General features: G+C 45.7%; 1 protein-coding gene across 2 annotated transcripts in view; it reads right to left on the bottom strand.

Moving 5' to 3' along the window:
* focad (focadhesin) overlaps nt 1-5619 on the bottom strand; it is a 308585-nt gene extending 302966 nt beyond the window's left edge. The window contains exon 1 of one of the 2 annotated variants that reach the window (XM_085984003.1): nt 5514-5619. The gene's annotated coding sequence lies outside the window, so the exon portion shown is untranslated. Of the gene's footprint in view, nt 1-5048; nt 5282-5513 lie in introns of those variants that run through there. The other variant, XM_085984000.1, reaches the window with a different exon arrangement.
* Between the last annotated feature and the right edge of the window lie 17096 nt (nt 5620-22715).

Below are 22715 nucleotides of genomic sequence, written 5' to 3'. Positions count from 1 at the left end.
GATTCCACATCATCAGAGCTAATATCCTTCCTTTCAATTGTGTTAATCCCCTCTTTAACCAGCAATGCTACCCCACCTCCTTTTCCTTTTTGCCTATCTTTCCTGAATAGTGAATACCCCTGGATGTTGAGTTCCCAGCCTTGGCCACCCTGGAACCATGTTTCCGTAATCCCAATCATATCATATTCGTTTACCTCTATTTGTGCAGCTAATTCATCCACCTTATTACGAATGCTCCTCACATTAAGACACAAAGCCTTCGGGCTTGTTTTTTTAACGCTCTTAGATCTTTTAGAATTATTATTTACTGTGGCCATGTTTGATTTAAACCCTTGATTTCTCTGCCTGCCACTTTTGTTTTTCTCCTTCCTGTCTTTTGCTTTTATCCTTGTTTCCCTTTCCTCTGTCTCCCCGCTCATAATCCTAAAGATCCCTCAGCCTTCTCTTTTCTATAGAAAAGAGCCCCAGCCTGTTCAATCTTTCCTGATAGATATCACTTGTCAGTCTGGTATCATTCTTGTAAATCTTTTTTGCACCATTTCCAGTGCCTCTATATTCTATTTATAATATGGAGACCAGAACTGCGCAAAGTAAGTGTGGTCTAACCAAGATTCTATACAAGTTTAATATAATTGCAAAATACTGCGGATGCTGGAAATCTGAAATAACAACAGAAAATGCTGGAAATACTCAGCAGGCCAGGCAGCATCCGTGGAGAGAGAAACAGAGTTAACGTTTCAGGTGTGGGACCCTTCATCTGAACTGGAAAAAGCTGGAGATGTAACAGATATTAAGCAGGTGCAGAGATGGCGGGGGGGTGGTTAGGAGGGGAGGAAGAAATAGAAAGAACATCCTGTACTTTTGTAAGAGGCAGGAAAGATAAAATGTTGCAAATGGGAATGGCAAAAATCATACTGCATGAAAAATGGGGGCAGGGATAATTATCTGAAATTGTTGAACTCAATGTTGAGTCCGGCAGGCTGCAAAGTGCCCAATTGAAAGATGAGGTGCTGTTCCTCGAGCTTACGTTGAGCTTCATTGGAACAATGCAATAGCCCGAGGACAGAGAGATCAGAGTGGGAGTGAAGTGGTAATCACCCCCAACAGCCCTGCTCCTTCACCTGGCACCTTCCCGTGCAAGCGCAGGAGATGCAACACATGCCCTTTTACCTCCTCCCTTCCCACTGTCCAGGGCCCCAAACACCCCTTCCAGGTGAAACAGCGATTTACTTGTACTTCTTGCAATTTAATATACTGTATTCGCTGCTGACGATGCGGTCTCCTCTACATTGGGGAGACCAAACGCAGATTGGGCGACCGCTTTGCGGAACACCTCCATTCAGTCCGTATGGGTGACCCTGAGCTTCCGGTCGCCTGTCACTTTAATTCACCGCTTCACTCCCACTCTGATCTCTCTGTCCTCGGGCTATTGCAAAAATCAGGAGCCGTTTCATTAGGTTTTTTTTCTTTTCATTGCTTTTTTCTCAACAAAGTCAAGCTCTGCAAGGTCTCGCTGAAGCTGTTGCTAAGCTACAGAGACGCTACAGAGAGTACGGCCGACTGTTTAGAAGCTGTTGCTAAGCAACAGGGTTTGTTGCCAGATACGGAGATCAAAATCTCCGTATGCTTCAACATTAGCACTGGTTTGTCCGGCAGTTTTGTGGGAACGGCAACAGCTCGGTCCCGTCGGTGCTGGATAGCACAAAGTTCCCTGTATTAGGGCAGATGACTTGGTCAAAGAGATAGGTTTTAAAGGAGTGTCTTAAGGGAGGAGAAAGAGTTGAAGAGGTTTAGGGAGGGAATTCCAGAATTTAGGGCTTTGGCACGGCCACCAATGCTGGAGCGATTAAAATAGGGGATGCGCAAGAAGCCAGAGTTGGAGGAGCGCAGAGATCTCAGAGGGTTGTAGGGCAGGAGGAGTCTACAGAGATAGGAAGGGGTGAGGTCATGGAGGGATTTGAAAACAAGGATGAGAATTTTAAAATTGAGCACCAGTTGGGGAGGCAGGAGTTCTAGACTTCTCATCAGGAACTTAGAGTGAGCACAGAACTACATAATGCCCACAAACATCAGCCAGTTAAGCATATATAGTTAATTTTAAAATGTATTTAAGAAGCTGGCAGAAAGCAGGGGGTGGGGGCTCATAAATATTGGGCCAGTAATTCCGGTCCCAACGCGTGAGTACGGACAGGGTACTCACGCGTGGGCCCGTTGGAAATGCCGGATTTCAGCATGCACAGCGCATGCGTGGGAAACCGGCATTTCCTGTCCTCTGAACCAAGGGGTTCAGAGGACGAACGCGTGCGCGCAGGAGTCTGCGCGTGCGCGCTGAAATTCCTTTTTTCCCCACAGGTTTGCGCGTGTGTAAGGGCCTCTCCTTTTTACGAATGTAAAAAGGAGACGTAAAGACTTCATTCTTTAAGGTAAGTGGTCTATTACTTAAAATTATAACATTTTTTCCACAGCTTTATTGTTTTAAGGACTTTACAGTAAGGTAAGTGTAGTTTTAGACACGATTTTAAAAAAAAAATTCAAAAATTTGATTAATTGTTTAAAATAGTTTTTTTTAGTTATTTATAGTTTATTTAATTATTGGGATGTTTTTAAAAAATTTATTTAAAGTTAAACTAGTCTTTTGGGCACCCGTACTTTTCACGAGTTTGACAGTTCTATCAAACTCATGAATGAAGTTTCCCCTCCCCTGATTGGCTGCACAGTGCTCACCTGATCCCAGCCGGCATATCGCACTAACTACGCCGCTGGATTCGGCAAGCACATCGCGCCGACATCTGAACCGGGCCAGTGACAGGAATTCCAAGCAGGCCCAGGCTTCAGATGTCGGCGTGCCGGGTGAGTGCACATCAGGGGCTTGCACGCGCGTGCAAGCCCCCGAATCTAATTTCTGGGCCATTGTTTTTTGCAGGTAGCTAGTAGAATGTTTTTAATGTTTGCTGTTCAATAGATAGTTGAAAAAAGATACATTAGATGACTCGCCAAACAGCGAGCGTTTTTATATATTTCATAGAAGATAGGAGCAGGAGTAGGCCATTCGGCCCCTCGAGCCTGCTCCGCCATTCAATGCGATCATGGCTGATCATCCAAGTTCAGTACCCGGTCCCTGCCTTCTCCCCATACCCCTTGATCCCTTTAGTTAGTGGTACTGAATTACTGCAATGGCTCTACGAAGTAGCACACAGTGGCCTAGATCAGCATTATTTTAAAATAAATGGATTTACATTGCCAATAAAATAATACCAGTCGGGAAATCTAGACTACTGGCTTCCTCACATGGCAAGCTCGCAATCCGTGTACAGTAGAGTCATGTGGAAGAGAGGACTATTGAGTGACCTATGACTGAAAAAATTAGGCTTACCCATAACAATTAAAATGATGGAGAAGCATTATCTTTTTCTAACACTTTATTTAGGTAGTAAATGCATGTATTTTCATTATTTAGGTCGTAAATGCATGTATTTTCATTATTTAACAATGTGGATTCATCAGGTATTCTTAGCCCCCACCAACCTAAAATTTCCCCTTATGCAAGATCTCCATTGAGATATTTTATCTACCACCATTCTCTTCAAGTTTCATCACCACAATTGAGAATCCCTCATTCGTCCTCCCAGTATGACCCTACATCAACTCCCCACCCCCAGTATGTATCCACCTTAAACCCCGTAACAATTAAACTTCCCCTTGGCCTCATTCTCACAGTAAGATAGGTTACACTGTAGCAGCAGGGTTATCCCAGCACCCTAAATACCAATGAAAGCCATCGATTTCCTTCCACTAGAGCACAGGACACCATTCCTGTATTTGCAGCAGCCAGCAGAAATAGCAGCAGTCGCCATGAGGCGGCAGGGGGATCAAACGGTGATCAGACCCACCTGTTCTGATTTGTGCTTTAGAGTCTAAGCACATATCAAATAAGTGGGTTTGATCACAGTTTTTTTTTTTAGGAATGTGTGACAGAATGGCAATTGCTCAAAAAAGTAAAAGTGGAGCTCCTCTAATAGCTCAGTGAATAAGTGTACCACCTACCAAACCGAATAACCCAGCAATGTTCCAGATTAGAGGATACATACTTAGTTGGTTCCCTCTCCTGACTGCTATTCAGTGACCTCAGTTGGAAAGTGCAAGCAAGGACACAATCGAGCATGACAATGATCCCCTCATTGCTGAATGCCTTACCAACACTTCCATGAAGAACAGCTGCTTGTACTGGTCTATACTCCAGTCTTAAGATACAGCATGTGTATATTTTCCTATAACTATTTGCTTTGATATTAGACTTTCCTCAGTATCTTCCTAAAGTTCATGATCTGATCTCAACAGTTTATCCTGTATATACACACCTATGAGGGGAGATGGAGTAGACCAGCCCTATATTCTCTAGAGTTTAGAAGAATGAGAGGTGATCTCATTGAAACATACAAAATTCTTACATGACTTGACAGGGTAGATGCAGGGAGGATGTTTCCCCTGGCTGGGGAGTCTGGAACCAGGGGTCACGGTCTCAGAATAAGGGGTCAGCCATTTAGGACTGAGATAAGGAGAAATTTCTTCACTCAGAGGGTGGTGAGTCTTTGGAATTCTCTACCCCAGAGGGCTGTGGAGGCTCAGTCGTCGAGTATATTCAAGACAGAGATCGATAGGTTTTTGGATGTTAAGGGAATCAAGGGATATGGGGATAGTGCAGGAAAGTGGAGATGAGGAAGATCATCAAGCACGAACTTATTGAATGGCAGTGCAAGCTCGAAGGGCCAAATGGCCTGCTCCTATTTCTTATGTTCACACACATATATACAGGTTATATACTACTCTGAAATCAACTATTCAGGATGCAGTTTGTAGCCGATTAGAAATCTGATAGTGTTGCATTTGAAAAAGTGACAGCTCGAACGAGAATTTCCTAACAAGACATGATTTTATAATGAAAAAAAATCCGATATACCGAGTTGCGTTTATTCTTCTGAAGGAAGTTACGTTCTTTCAACCACAATAAATAACGACTTCACAGGATCAAAAAATAAAATACATCTCACCAAAGACAGACTGTAGATCCTTAGTGTTTTACCATTAAGCTCCCGCTGAAACAGACACAGCAAACTTAGGTTTTGGAACTCGAAAGGTGGCTAAATCAAGATCCTCTCTTTTGTTATTGCCAGCAACAAATTGATAGATGGCTTTAAAAAAAAAACTGGAGGTGGATATTCTGGGGCGCTGGTAATGTACAAACGCCTGACATCCAAAAGTCACAGCTCTCGGGGGGTGGGGGGCGGGGAGCTGAGCCTTTTCCCTTCAGTTCCGAGCTCCTCCACGTTGTACCGCCGGGGCCTCTCTATACAACCCACAGACCGGTGACAAACACTGCACGCAACTTCCTCCCCGGGCTAACGGACCGCGCGGTGTTTAATCCCGGGACCCGGTGCATTCGAATTCTGCCGACCGACAAGCGCAACATCTGAGCATTCGAATAGAACGCACCGCAATGTTCCGAAATACTTTACCTGGAACCCGGGTGCCCAATTCAAGCGCCGCTCTCCCCTGCATTGACAGCGCAGGCGCAGCGCGCTCCCGACTGCCAGCCTTGAGGTGGAGTGCCAGATGGCCCAGGAGAGTCGAAAAAGGTGGTGGGCGGTTCTCTGCTGTAATTGGTTTTTTTCAGTCAGATACCCTTCACTCATTATAGCTGCACCGATTGATGTAAAACGCAATTATATGAATAATGCGGGCATATATTTCTATAGCTTTTGCTCCTGCTCGAGATTGTAAAGGTTAATATTGAGCCCAATCTCCTCCTCCCCCACGTTGAGAGATGTTAATGCGTAAAGATAATACACATGTTTCGCAGAGTGTAATTATTTTTTCAAGTAAATTTGATTTTTGTTTTAAGTCGTGTGTGAAAAAAAATAATAGTGTTAACACACATCAATGACCTTCCCTCCATCATAAGGTCAGAAATGGGGATGTTCGCTGATGATTGCACAGTGTTCAGTGCCATTCGCAACTCCTCAGATGATGAAGCAGTCCATGGCCACATGCAGCAAGACCTGGACGACGTTCAGGCTTGGGCTGATAAGAGGCAAGTAACATTCGCGCCACACAAGTTCCAGACAATGACTATCTCCAACAAGCGAGCGTCAAACCACCGCCCCTTGACATTCAACTGCATTACCATCGCCGAATCCCTCACCATCGATATCCTGGGGGTCATCATTGACCAGAAACTTAACTGGACCAGCCACATAAATACTGTGGCAACAAGAGCAGGTCATAGGCTGGGTATTCTGCGGCGAGTGTCTCACCTCCTGACTCCCCAAAGTCTTTCCGCCATCTACAAGGTACAAGTCAGGAGTGTGACGCAATACTCTCCACTTGCCTGGATGAGTGCAACTCCAACAACACTCAAGAAGCTCAACACCATCCAGGACAAAGCAGCCCGCTTGCTTGGCACCCCATCTACCACCTTAAACATTCACTCCCTCCACACCATCCTGACTTGGAAGTATATCACCGTTCCTTCATCGTCACTGGGTCAAAATCCTGGAACTCCCTCCCTAACAGCACTGTGGGAGTACCTTCACCACACAGACTGCAGCAGTTCAAGAAGGTGGCTCAACACCACCTTCTCGAGGGCAACGAGGGATGGGCAATAAATGCTGGCCTTGCCAGTCACGCCCACATCCCATGAACGAATAAAAAAAAAGGTTGAGCTAAGCACTCAATGCATAGTACACAAAGGATATATTCTAGTACATGCCCAGTGGTATTCCTCATGGGTAGTCCGAAGGTCAGGCCATGGAGCACAGTACTTGGGTAAAGTGGGAGCTGGAGGAAATGGAATTGGGAGCCTTGTTTTGTCCAGGGCAGTGGGGTGGTGACAGACATACCCAATGCCATGTGGACATCAACAAGCACCCTCCTAAATTTAGGGTACCACGAATAAAAAAAATTAACCTACCCAAAGTAAAACAATTGCATGTGAATAAATATTTTTGCTATCATAATTTGAAGGTTTATCCCAATAAAGTATTCTCTAGTTTCTCTCCTATCTCCCCTCATTCCCTCTCGGAGCTCATCTTGTCCATGAGACTCACCTCCTGCTTCCTCGACCCTATTCTCACCAAACTGCTGATCACCCAACTTCACTTCCTGGCCCCCATGTTAGCTAATATTGTTAACAGTTGCTTTCCTCAGGAACTTCAAATCTGCCGTCATCACCCCCTCCTCAAAAAACTCACACTTGACCCCGCTGTCCTTGCAAACTACCACCCCATCCCCAACCTCCCTTTCTTCTCCAAAGTCCTTGAACGTGTTATCATCTCCCAAATTCGTACCTATCTTTCCCGCAACTCCATGTTTGAACCCCTCCAATCGGGTTTCATCCTTCTCGGCCTGTCTGCATCCTTTGACACGGTCAACCAACAGTTCTCCTCCATTGTCCTGCTGGGTGGGGCTGCATCGCCTGGTTACATTCCTATCTATCAAGTCACAGCCAGAGAATAACCTGCAATTGGCTTCTCTTCCCACTCCCGCACCATTACCTCTGGAATCCCCCAAGGATCTATCCTTGGCCCCCTCCTATTTCTCATCTATATGCTGCTCCTCGGCGACATTATCCGAAAACACATCAGGTTCCACATGTACGGTGACGACACCCAATTCTAATCACCAACATCTCTCTTGACCCCTCCACTACCTCTGACTTGTCACGCTGCTTGTCCGACATGCAGTATTGGAGGAGCAGAAATTTCCTCCAATTAAATATTGGGAAGACAAACCCAGTGTCTTCGGTCCCCGTCACAAACTCCGTTCCATAGCCACTGACTCCATCGCTCTCCCTGGCCATTGTCTGTGGCTGAACCAGTCCATTCGCAACCTTGGTGTCCTATTTGACCCTGAGATGAGCTTCCAACCTCATATCCTCTCCATCACTAAGACCGCATACTTCCACCTCCATAACATCACCCATCTCTGCCCCAGCCTCAACTGCTGAAACCCTCATTCATGCTTTTGTTAGCTCTAGACTCGACTATTCTAATGCACTCTTGGGCGGCCTCCCACCTTGCACCCTCCCAAACTCTGCTGCCCATATCCTAACTCGCACCAAGTCCCATTCACACATCACCCCTGTGCTCGCTGACCTATATTGGCTCCTGGTTAAGCAATGCCTCAATTTAAAAATTCTCATCCTTGTTTTCAAATCCCTCCATGTTCTCACCCCTCCCTATCTCTGTAACTTCCTCCAGCCCTGCAACCTGCCAAGATATCTGTGCTCCTCCAATTCTGGCTTCTTGCGCATCCCTGATTTCAATCACTCCACCATTGGCGACTGTGCCTTCAGCTACCTAGGCCCTAAGATTTGGAATTTCCTCCCTAAACCTCTCCGCCTCTCTACTCCTCTATCCTCCTTTAGGCCGCTCCTTAAAATCTACCTCTATCCAAGCATTTGGCCACGTCCTAATATCTCCTTATGTGGCTTGGTGTCAAATTTTGTTTGATAACACTGCTGTGAAATGCTTTGGAATGTTTTAATATGCTAAAGGCGCTATATAAATACAAAATAACAACAGAAAATGCTGGAAAAACTCAGCAGGCCAGGCAACATCCGTGGAGAGAAAATAGAGTCGACGTTTCGGGTCTAACCCTTTTTCAAAACTGGAAAGGAAATGAAATAGATCGAAAGTCCAGGCTGGGACAGAACAAAAGAAGTGAAGAGACATTAAGAGGTATTCAAAACGAGACGAGATGGTGATAGGACTAGTGGAGACAAAAGACAGCTCCAGATTAGGTGTGAAATGCTCTGGCAGAATGAGAGACAGCTGCCATGTGGGAAAGAAAAAATAAAAAGAGGTGGGGGGGGCCAAAACAAAGATGTAGATAAAATATAAGCAAAAATGTGATGGGGGCCGAGGTTATGATCTGAAATTGTTGAACTCAATGTTGAGTCCGTAAGGCTGTAAAGTGCCTAATCGGAAGATGAGGTGCTGTTCCTCGAGTTTACATTGAGCCTCCGTGGAACAATGCAAGAGCCCGAGTACAGTGAGGTCTGAGTGGGAATGGGGCGGTGAATTAAAGTGACAGGCGACCGGAAGCTCGGGGTCCCCCTTACGGACTGAACGGAGGTGTTCCGCAAAGCAGTCACCCAATCTGCGTTTGGTCTCCCCAATGTAGAGGAGACCGCATCGTGAGCAGCGAATACAGTATACTAGATTGCAAGAAGTACAAGTAAATCGCTTTTTCACCTGGAAGGGGTGTTTGGGGCCCTGGACAGTGGGAAGGGGGGAGGTATAATGGCAGGTGTTGCATCTCCTGTGCTTGCACGGGAAGGTGCCGGGCAAAGGGGAAGGGGTGCTGGGCGTGATAGAGGAGTGGACTAGGGTGTTTCGGATTTCCAGCATCTGCAGTATTTTGCTATCGTACTATATAAATACAAGTTGTTGTTGTTGTTGGTGGTGATATCCTGCAGTATCCACTTACTACGGAAACCTGAAAGCAAAATGGTGGACACAGCGTGGTCATATTCTACAATCAGCCAGACATGTACCAAAGATGGGAACATGGGCAAACAGTCAGAGAGATCTCCTCTGACAATCTTAGGTATGGCAGATTTCACCAGGCCCAGGAGTAGACCCATTGGGAGGTCCTCTGATCTGCTTGCCTTGTGCACCAAATGACCAAAGATGAGCATGTTTGGAGATAAGTGCATCAGAAATTGAGGAATAGTCCCTTTAAATAATGCAAGATGGACTGCAATCTCTGGCACTGCAGGAACATATGAAAAATCGCTTCATCCTGGCTGCAGAACGTGGAATTACATAGAAACATAGAAGATAGGAGCAGGAGTAGGCCATTCGGCCCTTCGAGCCTGCTCCGCCATTCAATGAGATCATGGCTGATCATCCAAATTCAGTACCCTGTCCCTGCCTTCTCCCCATATCCCTTGATCCCTTTAGCCTTAAGAAATATATCCAACTCCTTCTTGAATATATTTAATGAACTGGCCTCCACCGCCCTCTGTGGCAGAGAATTCCACAGGTTCACCACTCTCTGGGTGAAGAAATTCCTCCTCATTTCAGTCCTAAATGGCTTACCACTTATCCTTAGACTATGACCCCTGGTTCTGGACTCCCCGGCCATCAGAAACATCCTTCCTGCATCTAGTCTGTCCAGGCCTGACAGAATTTTATAGGGTTCGATGAGATCCCCTCTCAATCTTCTAAACTCCAGTGAGTATAAGCCCAATCGACACAATCTCTCCTCATACGTCATTCCTGCCATCCCAGGTATCAGCCTGGTGAATTTTCGCTGCACTCCTTCCATGGCAAGAGCGTCCTTCCTCAGATAAGGCGACCAAAACTGCACACAATACTCAAGGTGCGGTCTCACCAAGGCCCTGTACAACTCACAGAAATCACAGAAACCCCACAGTGCAGATAGAGGCCATTTCGGCCCATCGAGCCTGCACCGATCCATATCCCACCCGATCCCCGTAACCCCTACACCAACACATATCCCACCCTATCCCCGTAACCCCATGTATTTAATCCCCCTAACACTAAGGGTCAATTTATCATAGCCAATCAACCTAACCCGCACATCTTTGGACTGTGGGAGGAAACCGGAGCACCCGGAGAAAACCCACGCAAACACGGGGAGAATGTGCAAACTCCACACAGACAGTCGCCCGAGGCCGGATTCGAACCCGAGTCCCTGGTGCTGTGAGGCAACAGTGCTAACCACTATGCCACCGTGCTGTAGCAAGACATCCTTGTTCTTGTACTCGAACCCTCTTGCTACGAAGGCCAACATACCATTTGCCTTCTTAACCGCCTGCTGCACCTGCATGCTTACAATTGAGAGCAAGTTCTGTTTCCCCTAAGCTGGTAAATAGAATCTGAAATGTTCAGAATCTGTTTGGGTTCAGAAGCAGCAAAGTTCAAGATATAGGATTGGTATTAGTGTTAATCAGACTGAGGCCAGGAATGGAGGTGTTTCTGGGTTGAGGCCCAAACAGAAGCTTGGGAGATGTGCAGAGTTAATGGTGAGGCTCTGCGATTATTGTAAAAAAATTAAATCCTTCTATCTTGTCCCAGCCTCCACTGTTGAGCTTCAGTGCAATACTGAGGGAGTGCTGCACTGTCGGAGGTGTCATCTTTCGGAAGAGACGTTGAAATTCGGGTCTCCACGGGTGAGTACGCATGGGGTACTCACCCGTAGGCCCAATGGAAGTGCCGGTTTCCTGCATGCACTGCGCATGCGTGGGAAACCAGCACTTCTGTTCCTCTGAAAGCAGGGGTTCAGAGGTCGAACGCATGCGCGGGGGAGGCTGCGCGTGAGCATCAAACTTAGTTTTTTTTTACAGGTTTTTCCGTGAGGGTAAGTCTGCAGAATTTAGAAGTGTAAAAAGCAGGTGTAAGGCCTGCTTTTTACAAGGTAAGTGGTGAATTAATTAAAATTAAAACATTTTTTCCACAGGTTTATTATTTTTAAATACTTTAAAGAAAGGTAAGTTTATTTTTAGCCCCGTTGGAATATAAAATTATTTTTTTCAAAAATTTAAATTACTGTTTAAAATAGTTATTTCATGTAATTTATAGTTTATTTTAAAAATGTGATTTAAAAAAAAAATGTATTTGAAGGTTTATTGCTATTTTGGGGCCGTAGTATTTATAAGTCTTGACAGCACTTCCTGTCAAGACTTATGAATGGAGCATTCCCTGCTCCAATTGGCTCCCCGTGGCCCACGTGATCCCAGGGGACGCATCGAACTAACTGCGCCCCTGGGATACGCAAGCACTGTGCGCCGGCAGCTGGACCAGACCCCGGATCGGAATTTCACGGCCGGCGTGCTAGGTAAGTGCAGATCGGGGGCTTGCACCCGCGGGAAGCCCCCGACCCGAATTTCTGGGCCATTGGCCATTGGCCCAGAAATTCGGGTCGGGGGCTTCCCGCGGGTGCAAGCCCCCGACCTGCACTTACCTACCGCGCCAGCCGTTGAGCTGTGGGCCCGCATGGGATTCCGATCCTGGGCCTCCTCCAACTGCCGGCGCGCAGTGCTTGCGTATCCCAGGGGCGCAGTTAGTTCGATGCGTCCCCTGGGATCATGTGGGCCATGGACAGCCAATGGTAGCAGGGAATGCTTCATTCATAAGTTTGACAGGAAGACCTGTCAAACCTATTAATACTATAAGCCCCAAAACATCACTAAATCTTCAAATAAATTTTTAAAAAACATCACATTTTTAAAATAAACTATAAATTACATGAAATAATTATTTTAAACAATAATTTAAATTTTTGAAAAAATTAATTACATTTTCTAACGGGGCTAAAAATAAACTTACCTTTCTTTAAAGTATTTAAAAATAATAAACCTGTGGAAAAATGTTTTAATTTTAATTAATTCACCACTTACCTTGTAAAAAGCAGGCCTTGCGACTGCTTTTTACATGTCTAACTTCTGGAGACTTACCCTCCCGGGAAAACCTGCAAAAAAAAGTAAGTTCGATGCGCACGCGCTGCCTCTCCTGCGCACGCGTTCGACTTCTGAACCCCTTCTTTCAGGGGAATGGAAGTGCCGGTTTCCCATGCATGCGCAGTGCATGCACGAAACCGGCACTTCCATTGGGCTTACGGGTGAGTACCCCATGTGTACTCACCCGTGGAGACCCGAATTTCTGGGCCTTGCCTCTCCTCGTTCTTCCTACCAAAGTGTATCACCCTGCACTTTTTGCGTTAACTTTCATCTGTCCATGTCCGCCCATTCCACCAGCCTGTCTATGTCCTCTTGATGTCTATCACTATTCTCCTCACTTTTGAATTAGATAGATTACATGAGATTGGAGAACAACAATTTGCATTTATAATAGCACTCTTCACGGAAAAGATCATTTCCAAAAAATGTACAGGGCAGAACTGGTGGATACTGAGCAGAATGTAAAGGAAATCTGTGTTCACTATGGAGAAGGATGATGTAGGCATAGAAATCAGGCAGGGGGATTGTGATATACTTGAACAAATTAGCATTGAGAGGGAGGAGGTATTTGTGGTTTTAGCGGGCTTAAAAGTGGATAAATCCCCAGGCCCAGACGAGATGTATCCCAGGCTGCTGTATGAGGCAAGGGAGGAGATTGCAGGGGCTCTGACACAAATTTTTAGAACCTCTCTGGCCACAGGGGAGGTGCCAGAGGACTGGAGGACAGCTAACATAGTACCATTATTCAAGAAGGGTAGTAGGGATAAACCAGGGAATTACAGGCCAGTGAGCCTAACATTAGTGGTAGGGAAATTATTGGAAAAAATTCTAAGGGACAGAATCAGTCTCCACTTGGAGAGGCAAGGATTAATCAAGGATAGTCAGCATGGCTTTGTCAGGGGGAGATCATGTCTAACCAATTTGATTGAATTTTTCGAGGGGGTGACTACATGTGTGGATGAGGGTAGTGCAGTTGATGTAGTCTACATGGACTTCAGTAAGGCTTTTGACAAAAGTCCCACATGGGAGACTGGTCAAGAAGGTAAGAGCCCATGGGATCCAGGGTAGCTTGGCACGTTGGATCCAAAATTGGCTTATTGGCAGGAGGCAGAGGTTGATGGTCGAAGGTTGTTTTTGTGACTGGAAGCCTGTGTCCAGTGGTGTACCGCAGGGATCAGTGCTGGGTCCCTTGCTGTTTGTAGTGTACATTAATGATTTGGAAATGAATTTAGGAGGTATGATCAGTAAGTTTGCAGATTACACGAAAATTGGTGGAGTGATAAATAGCGAGGAGGGAAGCCTCAGGCTACAGGACGATATAGACGGGTTGGTCAGATGGGCAGAACAGTGGCAAATGGAATTTAACCCTGAAAAGTGTGAGGTGATGCATTTTGGGAGGACTAACAAGGCAAGGGAATACACAATGAATGGTAGGACCCTAGGAAGGATAGAGGATCAGAGGGACCTTGGTGTGCATGTACATAGATCCCTGAAAGCAGCAGGACAGGTAGATAAGGTGGTTAAGAAGGCATATGGGATAGCTGCCTTCATTAGCTGAGGCGTGGAATATAAGAGCAGGGAGGTTATGATGGAGCTGTACAAAACGCTAGTTAGGTCACAGCTGGAATACTGTGTGCAGTTCTGATTGCCACACTATAGGAAGGATGTGATTGCATTGGAGAGGGTGCAGAGGAGATTCACCAGGATGTTACCTGGGCTGGAGCGTTTCAGCTATGAAGAGATTGGACAGGCTGGGGTTGTTTTCCTTAGAGCAGAGAAGGCTGAGGGGGGACCTGATTGAGGTGTACAAAATTATGAGGGGCATAGATAGGGTAGATAGAAAGGAACCTTTCTCCTTAGTAGAGGGGTCAATAACCAGGGGGCATAGTTTCAAGGTAAGGGGCAGGAGGTTTAGAGGGGATTTGAGGGAAAACTTTTTCACCCAGAGAGTGGTTGGAATTTGGAACTCACTGCCTGAAAGGGTGGTAGAGGCAGGAACCCTCACAGCATTCAAGAAGCATTTAGATGAGCACTTGAAACGCCATAGCATACAAGGCTATGGACCAAGTGCTGGAAAATGGGATTAGAATAGATAGGGCTTGATGGCCGGCGCAGACACGATGGGCTGAAGGGCCTCTTTCTGTGCTGTATAACTCAATTGTAGTGTATGTACCTTTAAGAGCCCCTGTGTACTGTAATACCGGTAGTGACCACTCGGGTATATAAGCCTGTATAGCGTCTTGTATCTTTTAGTTCGCCTCCAGACTTTGTTCAGTAAACACCTGTTAAACCAACTCCTGCATTACGTGTCTTCATTAACACACGGATACAACAGTGGCGACGAATTGGAAACGGACTTACCTGCAATTCGGCAGCGCCTCAAGGAGATCGATTCCTCAGACAAAGGTCGAAGAAAAAAAAACTGTGGTTTCACCAGCTAGCCGGGCTGGTGGCAGGTACTGCACTAATCCTTCCTGGGCAGCGGGCTGGGGCTCGATCGGGTGGCTCTGCAGCAGGGCCGAGCAGCGAGTCGGAAGGCGGAGGCAAACAGAGACGAAGGGTGGAGCACTCGGGAGACGGCCGGCACTGCAAAGCAGGTCGGCGTTCGGACCAAGCAGAGGGAGGGAAAAGTCCCAGAGAGTCCGGCGGGAACGAGTCTCCAACTATTAAAAATATCTGTGTAAATAAAAACCGCGGAGAACAGCGTTGTCAGCAGCGGGAAAGCGCGGGAGACGCCATTTTTTCTCGGCAGGGAAGAAAGGAAAGCGCGGGAGGCGCCATTTTTTGATTTTCAGGATGCCTAAGACTGGCAATATTACTGCTTTCGAGAGTGATATAGAGGATTGGACCACATATGTGGAAAGAGTGGAGGTATATTGCACAGCGAATGAAGTGGAGGATGATAAAAAGGCATCGGTACTTCTAAATCTGATGGGCGCAAGGACATACGGGCTGTTACGAAACTTAATCACTCCAGCCAAACCGATGGACAAGAATTTTAAGGAGATTGTTGATACCCTACAGGAGCACTTAAACCCAACACCGCTGCTGATAGCGGAACGATTCAAATTCTTCAGGAGGAATCAGCACAAGAATGAAAGTAATGCTGATTACCTCACCGAATTAAGAAAGCTGTCAAAGCACTGCCAATTCGGGGCAGGACTGGCAGATTTTCTACGAGACAAATTCGTCTGCGGTCTCCTAAGTGAAGGAACACAGAAAAGGCTACTTTCTGAGAAAGACTTAACACTGGACAAGGCTTTCAGTGTGGCTGTATCATACGAAGCAGCAGCAAGAGGAGCTGCAGAGATACAGCAAAAGCCACAGGACTTCGGCACCCATGAAATGACATGGGGTTTCGAGAGATGTTATCGCTGCGGCAGATCCACCCATGACCAGAGGGACTGCTGGTTCAAGGACAAAGCATGTAGGCAATGCGGAAAGATGGGACACATTGTACGTGTATGCCGATCTGGAAACAAAAAATCCACTGACAGAAAAAAAATCAATAAGGAAAAGTACAGAAAGGTACAAATGATGACGGACAGTAGCTCCGAAGACCAGAAGAGCGATAGCGACTCCGGAAACAAGAGACTAAGCTGTCTCAAATTACATAATGTAATTGCCAAAGAAGATTACCAGACCATTTGGGTTACCCTCACGATAGCGGGGTCCCCAGTTAAAATGGAGCTAGATACAGGATCAGCTCCGACCATCATAAGTCGACGGGATTACGAGCGGCTATTTCCGCATATACCTTTGAAAGACACATCCATTATCTTGAAGACATATACGGGGCAGAAAGTATACCCCAGAGGGAAAATAAGGGTGCCTGTTGTATACAACGGCAAGGAAATACAGAAGTTGTATTTATACGTTCTGCAAGATGGTGGTCCACCGTTGTTGGGACGTGAATGGATCAGGAAGATACGTTTAGACTGGCACTCCATTCAGGCACTGACGGTGACCAGTAAGAAAAAAAATGATGATGACGTCATACCTGAACGATTAAAAGACATCTTGGCTAACGCCAAAGAAGTGTTTCAACAGGAACTAGGAACCTTGAAAGGCGTCACCGCCTCAATAAAAGTGGAAGATGCGGCAATTCCCAAGTTTTTTAAGGCAAGGCCGGTGCCATACGCAATTCGTCCAGCAGTCGAGGCAGAGCTGGAGAAATTGGAAAAAGCAGGCGTGTTATCCAAGGTAGATTGGAGCGAGTGGGCAACACCGATCGTCCCGGTCATGAAGAAAACGCTGAATAATGATAAATCTGAAGAACAGAGAAAAATTCGCATCTGTGGGGACTTCAAGGTGACTGTAAACCCGGTCCTTCACACGATACAGTATCCTCTTCCGAGGATAGAAGATATTTTCGCCTCACTATCCGGAGGGAAACGTTTCACCAAAATTGACTTGGCACAGGCATATCTACAGATGGAGGTTGAGGAGGCCTCTAAAAGGTATCTCACGATAAACACACACAAAGGCCTGTACCAGTACAATCGACTGGTTTTCGGAGTAGCATCAGCTCCAGCTATCTGGCAAAGAGCTATGGAGCAAGTCCTGCAAGGGATTCCGGGGACTCAATGCTACCTAGACAACATCCTTGTAACAGGAGAAAACGACAACGAGCACCTTGCCAATTTGGAGCAGGTGCTCACTAGGCTGAGAGAACGGGGCCTACGAGCAAATCGCCCCAAGTGCGAATTTTTCCAGAAACAAATATCATATTGTGGCCATATAATTAACGAAGAAGGGTTGCATAAGTCACCTGAAAAAATTGAAGCAGTCATAAAAGCCCCAGCACCTGAAAATGTCTCACAATTAAGGTCGTTCCTGGGATTGATAAATTACTATCATAAATTTTTACCGAACTTGTCAACTGTTCTGCACCCTCTTAACGCACTGCTACAAACTGGAGTAATTTGGAAATGGAGCGAAGACTGTAAACGTGCCTTCCATAAATGCAAAGGCTTGATCACGTCCAAGGAAGTGTTGGCTCATTACAACCCATCAATGCCAATCAGACTGGCGTGCGATGCATCCCCTTACGGCGTAGGAGTGGTATTATCGCATAGATTCCCTGATGGCTCAGAGCGGCCGATAGCTTTTGCGTCACGCTCATTGAACTCATCTGAGCGTAACTATGCCCAGATCGACAGGGAAGCACTCAGCCTGGTGTGGGGAGTGAAGAAATTCAACCATTACCTACACGGACAAAAATTTACCTTGTTGACTGACCATCAACCCCTCGTCTCCATATTCAACCCTAAAAAGGGCGTTCCCATTATGACAGCGCAAAGGCTACAGAGGTGGTCCCTTTTCCTAGGGGCACACCAATACGACATAGAATACAAAGGATCAAAACAGCATGGGAATGCTGACGGTTTATCGCGCCTACCGTTGCCAACGGTAGAAGAGGCACCTACAGTGGACCCAGTGGAGATGTTCCACTCGAGCATAGTGGAATGTCTACCAGTAACAAATTCTGCCATTGAAAAGGAAACGAGAAATGACCCGACTCTCTCACGAGTCTACGATTTAACGGTGAAGGGATGGCCAGCACATGGCGAACCACTGTTGCCAGCATTCTCGCAAAGAAGGGAACAGCTGTCAGTGTGCCGAGGAACCTTGATGTGTGGATCCAGAGTGGTGATTCCACCCAAACTCCAGGATAAAGTGCTAAAGGAGCTTCACGAGGGGCATCTGGGTGGAGTGAAAATGAAGAACCTAGCCAGAGCGTTGGTGTGGTGGCCAGGTATCGATGGAGACATCGAAGAAATGACCAAGAGCTGTCTAGGATGCCAGAAGGTCCAAAACGCCCCACCACAAGCCCCTCTACATCCATGGGAGTGGCCCTCATCTCCATGGCAAAGGGTACATATCGACTTTGCTGGTCCATTTATGGACTCAATGTTCTTAATCGCGGTTGATGCACACTCCAAGTGGCCGGAGGTAATAAAGATGTCCTCCACCACCACGGAAAAAACCATCACAGTATTAAGGACCATATTTGCCAGGAATGGGCTGCCTGAACAGATCTGTTCTGATAATGGACCGCAATTTGTGTCCGAAGAATTCAGGAAGTTCTTAAAAAACAATGGGGTTAAGCACTACACATCCGCCCCATACCATCCCGCCACCAATGGATTAGCTGAAAGGTTTGTCCAGACCTTCAAGAAGGCCATAAAGGCCATGGGTAATGAAGACATAAATCTACAACATAAGGTAGATAACTTCTTGTTTGCATACAGGAATGCAACACGTGGTTGCAAACCAAACTCCCGCCATGATGTTTTTCAATAGAAGACTAAGATGCCGGCTGGATTTGATCAAGCCAAACATCAGAAGGAACGTAGAGAACCGGCAATTTCAAGGCATGAATGAAAGGCCAACTAGAACCTTCCAGATAGGTCAACAAGTTTTGGCCCGGGACTACCGTACCAAGAAATGGCAGCCTGGAACTATTTGCACACGACTAGGACCGCTGATGTATACCGTGGACATTGGTGAAAGCATAATAAGGCGCCATGCTGACCAGATCATAGAGTCATCCGAAAAGGGACAACCTGCACCACAACTCTATACGCCTAATGATGAAGCAGAGATACCCATATTATCTACCTCCGATCCGGTGATACTGGAACCAGATGAACCCGACACTGGCATTCAAGCCGAATCGACCTTGCCAAAAGAACCTACTACACCACCGAAAACACCGAGGCGTTATCCGGACCGAGTCAGGAAGCCTGCAGAGAGACTGACTTATAATTGATTAACTGCAGCAAATGTGTAGATTATTGTTCTTGTAAACATGTTAATTAATGATTACTTAAAATGTTATGTACTAATTATCTAAAAGGGGAGGAATTGTAGTGTATGTACCTTTAAGGGCCCCTGTGTACTGTAATACCGGTAGTGACCACTCGGGTATATAAGCCTGTATAGCGTCTTGTATCTTTTAGTTCACCTCCAGACTTTGTTCAGTAAACACCTGTTAAACCAACTCCTGCATTCCGTGTCTTCATTAACACACGGATACAACATCTATGACTCTATGAAATTAGGGGGTTGGAGAACAGCATAATGAAGGGTCCCAGACCTGAAATGTTAACTCTGTTTCTCTCTCCACGGATGCTGCCTGGCCTGCTGAGTATTTCCAGCATTTTCTGTTGTTATTTCAGCATAAAAACAGTGTCCCTCATGAAAAATAAAACAAACAAGACTTCACTTGATGTGCCAGGAACTACTTGCCAAAGTGTACATAGTTGAAACATAAGTTAACTGAGTTTGAGTGCTTTATTCAATCGGGTGAAATCAGAACTTATACTTTGCAATAGTGCTGAGCCTGTAGGTTACTGACAAACTGTTTAATAGAAGGTTTCTGCTTTTGAAATGGCTTTGATTGTCATTTACAATGGAGTTGTGACACCAAAAAATAAGGATGATGAACCAAAGTTCTAATATTTTCTGATGAAGCTCTGATGAAAAGTCATCGACCTGAAACGTTAACTCTGTTCCTCTCTCCACAGATGCTGCCTGACCTGCTGAGTATTTCCAGCATTTTCTGTTTTTATTTCAGATTTCCAACATCCGCAGTATTTTGCTTTTGTGTAGGGTTGCAAAGGGGTGGAAAGTTTCCGGTAAATTTCTGGAAATTTTCCACGGGAAGTTTAGCTTGGGAATTTTGGGAATTTTGCCCAAAAAAGCACATGCTAGTATAATATTGTTTTTTTTGTATTTCTTTCTTTTTTTCCCACAGGTCCTCTCTTAAAATTACTAACAGAGATGGAATCTTAATTATTAAGGAATTTCTTAATCAATATATGTTTATCTTCTTACTTGGCTTGTTTTAATAATTACAAGTTTTGTGTGTGACTGTGAACAAATGTGTCCTGATTGGTTGGATGAGTGGATGAGCGATTAGCTCCCTCTATTTGTAATATTTGCATATCGAATTGTGATTGGCCTGCAGGCATCTGTAAGACTGCTATAGTTTTTTTAAGATCCAGGTTAGGGGTCCGGAGGGAAGTCATTTTGTTTTCTGCTGATGTTGTGATGATGCAGTAAGTAAATCAGACTTTATACCAAATAAACCAGTTACTTGTTGAACTCTGTTGTCCTTCAATTTAAAATATACAAAATAATACACTATTGGTGATGTAGCGTCGTGTGTGTGTACAGGTCATGCTTCCATCACATGGAGCATCAGCAAAAATGTACTCACCCTGTTGCAATCGTGCTGATCGACCGCAATTCGACACAGAGATGAATGCCCTTTATTTCTCTGCATAGAACAATGCCACGTTTACCGTCGGATGTGTGGAAGCATTTTACCCCAGGCATTAAAGATGGAAAGACTGTGTACATGTGCAAACACTGTAGAAAGCCATATGTAAAGAATGCCACAAAGATGCAGCAGCATTTATCCAAATGCAACAACTTCACACAAAGCTCACAGCAGTCAGCCCAGAGTTCCTCTGCTTCCATTCAAGAAGATGATGGTTCTCATTCAGCATCAGGCTCCTTATCATCAGCAACTCCTGGCCCACTTGGAAGGTTCTTTGATACAATGGATAACCATAGCCAGAAGAATGCAGATGAGTGCCTTGCTCGAGCTGTATATGCAACAGGCTCACCCCTCATGCTCACAGCCAATGTGTACTGGAAGAGATTTTTCAATGTTATTCGCCCTGCATACTGTCCTCCCACCAGACATGCTTTGTCTACTTATTTGCTGGAGGCTGAGTATAACAGAGTCCAAGGAAAGCTCAAAGAAACGATAGCGATGGCAGACTGTGTTGCAGTTATCTCAGATGGGTGGTCAAATGTACGAGGGGAGGGCATCATAAACTACATCATCTCCACTCCTCTCCCAGTGTTCTTCAAGAGCACAGACACGAAGGACAACAGACACACAGGCACATACATTGCTGATGAGCTGAAAGCGGTCATCAACGATCTTGGATCACAAAAGGTCTTTGCAGTAGTTACTGACAATGCTGCGAATATGAAGGCTGCTTGGGCTCAAGTGGAGGAGGCCTACCCTCATATTACGTCTATTGGGTGCGCAGCTCATGGGCTTAACCTGCTCCTCAAGGACATCATGGGTTTGAGAACCATGGAAGCACTGTACAAGAGAGCCAAGCAAGTTGTTAAGTATGTCAGGGGAAAACAGGTAGTTGCAGCAACCTACAACTCCAAGCAAATGACAAAGAACAAGAACACCACACTTAAGCTGCCCAACAACACTAGATGGGGTGGTGTTGTCATAATGTACAACAGCCTTCTGGAGGGTAAGGAGTCGCTGCAAGAAATGGCAATATCCCAGTCTGGGGATATGGAAACCACCATCAAGAAAATACTGCTGGATGATGTGTTTTGGGAGAGAGTGGTTAGCAGCCTTAAACTACTCTCACCAGTAGCATCTGCAATTGCACAGATTGAAGGAGATGGCGCTGTCTTGTCAGATGTTCTCAGGCTTTTTACTGATTTAAAAGAACAAATCAGCATTGCCCTACCCACATCCCTGCTGCTCAAAGCAGAGGAGAAGGCAATTGTTCAATTCATACAGACGCGTCAAGAATTTTGTGTCAAGCCGATTCATGCTGCAGCATACATGCTGGACCCAAAGCATGTTGGGAGACCAATACTTTCTGGAGAACAGATCAACAGCGCTTACAGTGTGATTTCTACCCTCTCACACCATCTCAATCTGGATGTGGGCAAAGTTCTCTACCAAGCAAGGTTTTTGGAATGGGGATGGGATATGGGAATCATGCAAGCATATCAGTGCACATACCTGGTGGAAGGGACTTTGTGCATCTGAGGCCCTGTCACCTATTGCATCGGTGATACTCCAAATCCCACCTTCATCAGCGGCCTCTGAACGAAACTGGTCACTTTTTGGGAATATGCATACAAAGGTGCGCAACAGGCTGACTAACAAGAGAGTGGAGAAACTGATGGCTATCCGGGCGAACCTACAACTTATTGAGCCAGATACAGAAGTGTCCACCACACAGCTAGACACTGACACAGAGGAGGAAGTGGACACGTCAGAGTCAGAGAATCAGGAGGAGCAATGAGGAGTAGAAGACTCAGAAGACTCATGAGTGGAAGACTCAAAGGGACAAAATAAGGGCAAATTACAGGCTAAATAAGCTGACGCTCTTTTTATTTTATTTTAGATGGGTCTTTTTTGTGGGGGTTCAATAAAGTTCAAAATTAT

This window comes from Somniosus microcephalus, chromosome 1, assembly GCF_052327205.1.
Source record: "Somniosus microcephalus isolate GS21.2 chromosome 1, FLI_Smic_1.0, whole genome shotgun sequence".
NCBI lineage: Eukaryota > Metazoa > Chordata > Chondrichthyes > Squaliformes > Somniosidae > Somniosus > Somniosus microcephalus.
This window is presented reverse-complemented; position numbering and strand designations above follow the sequence as displayed.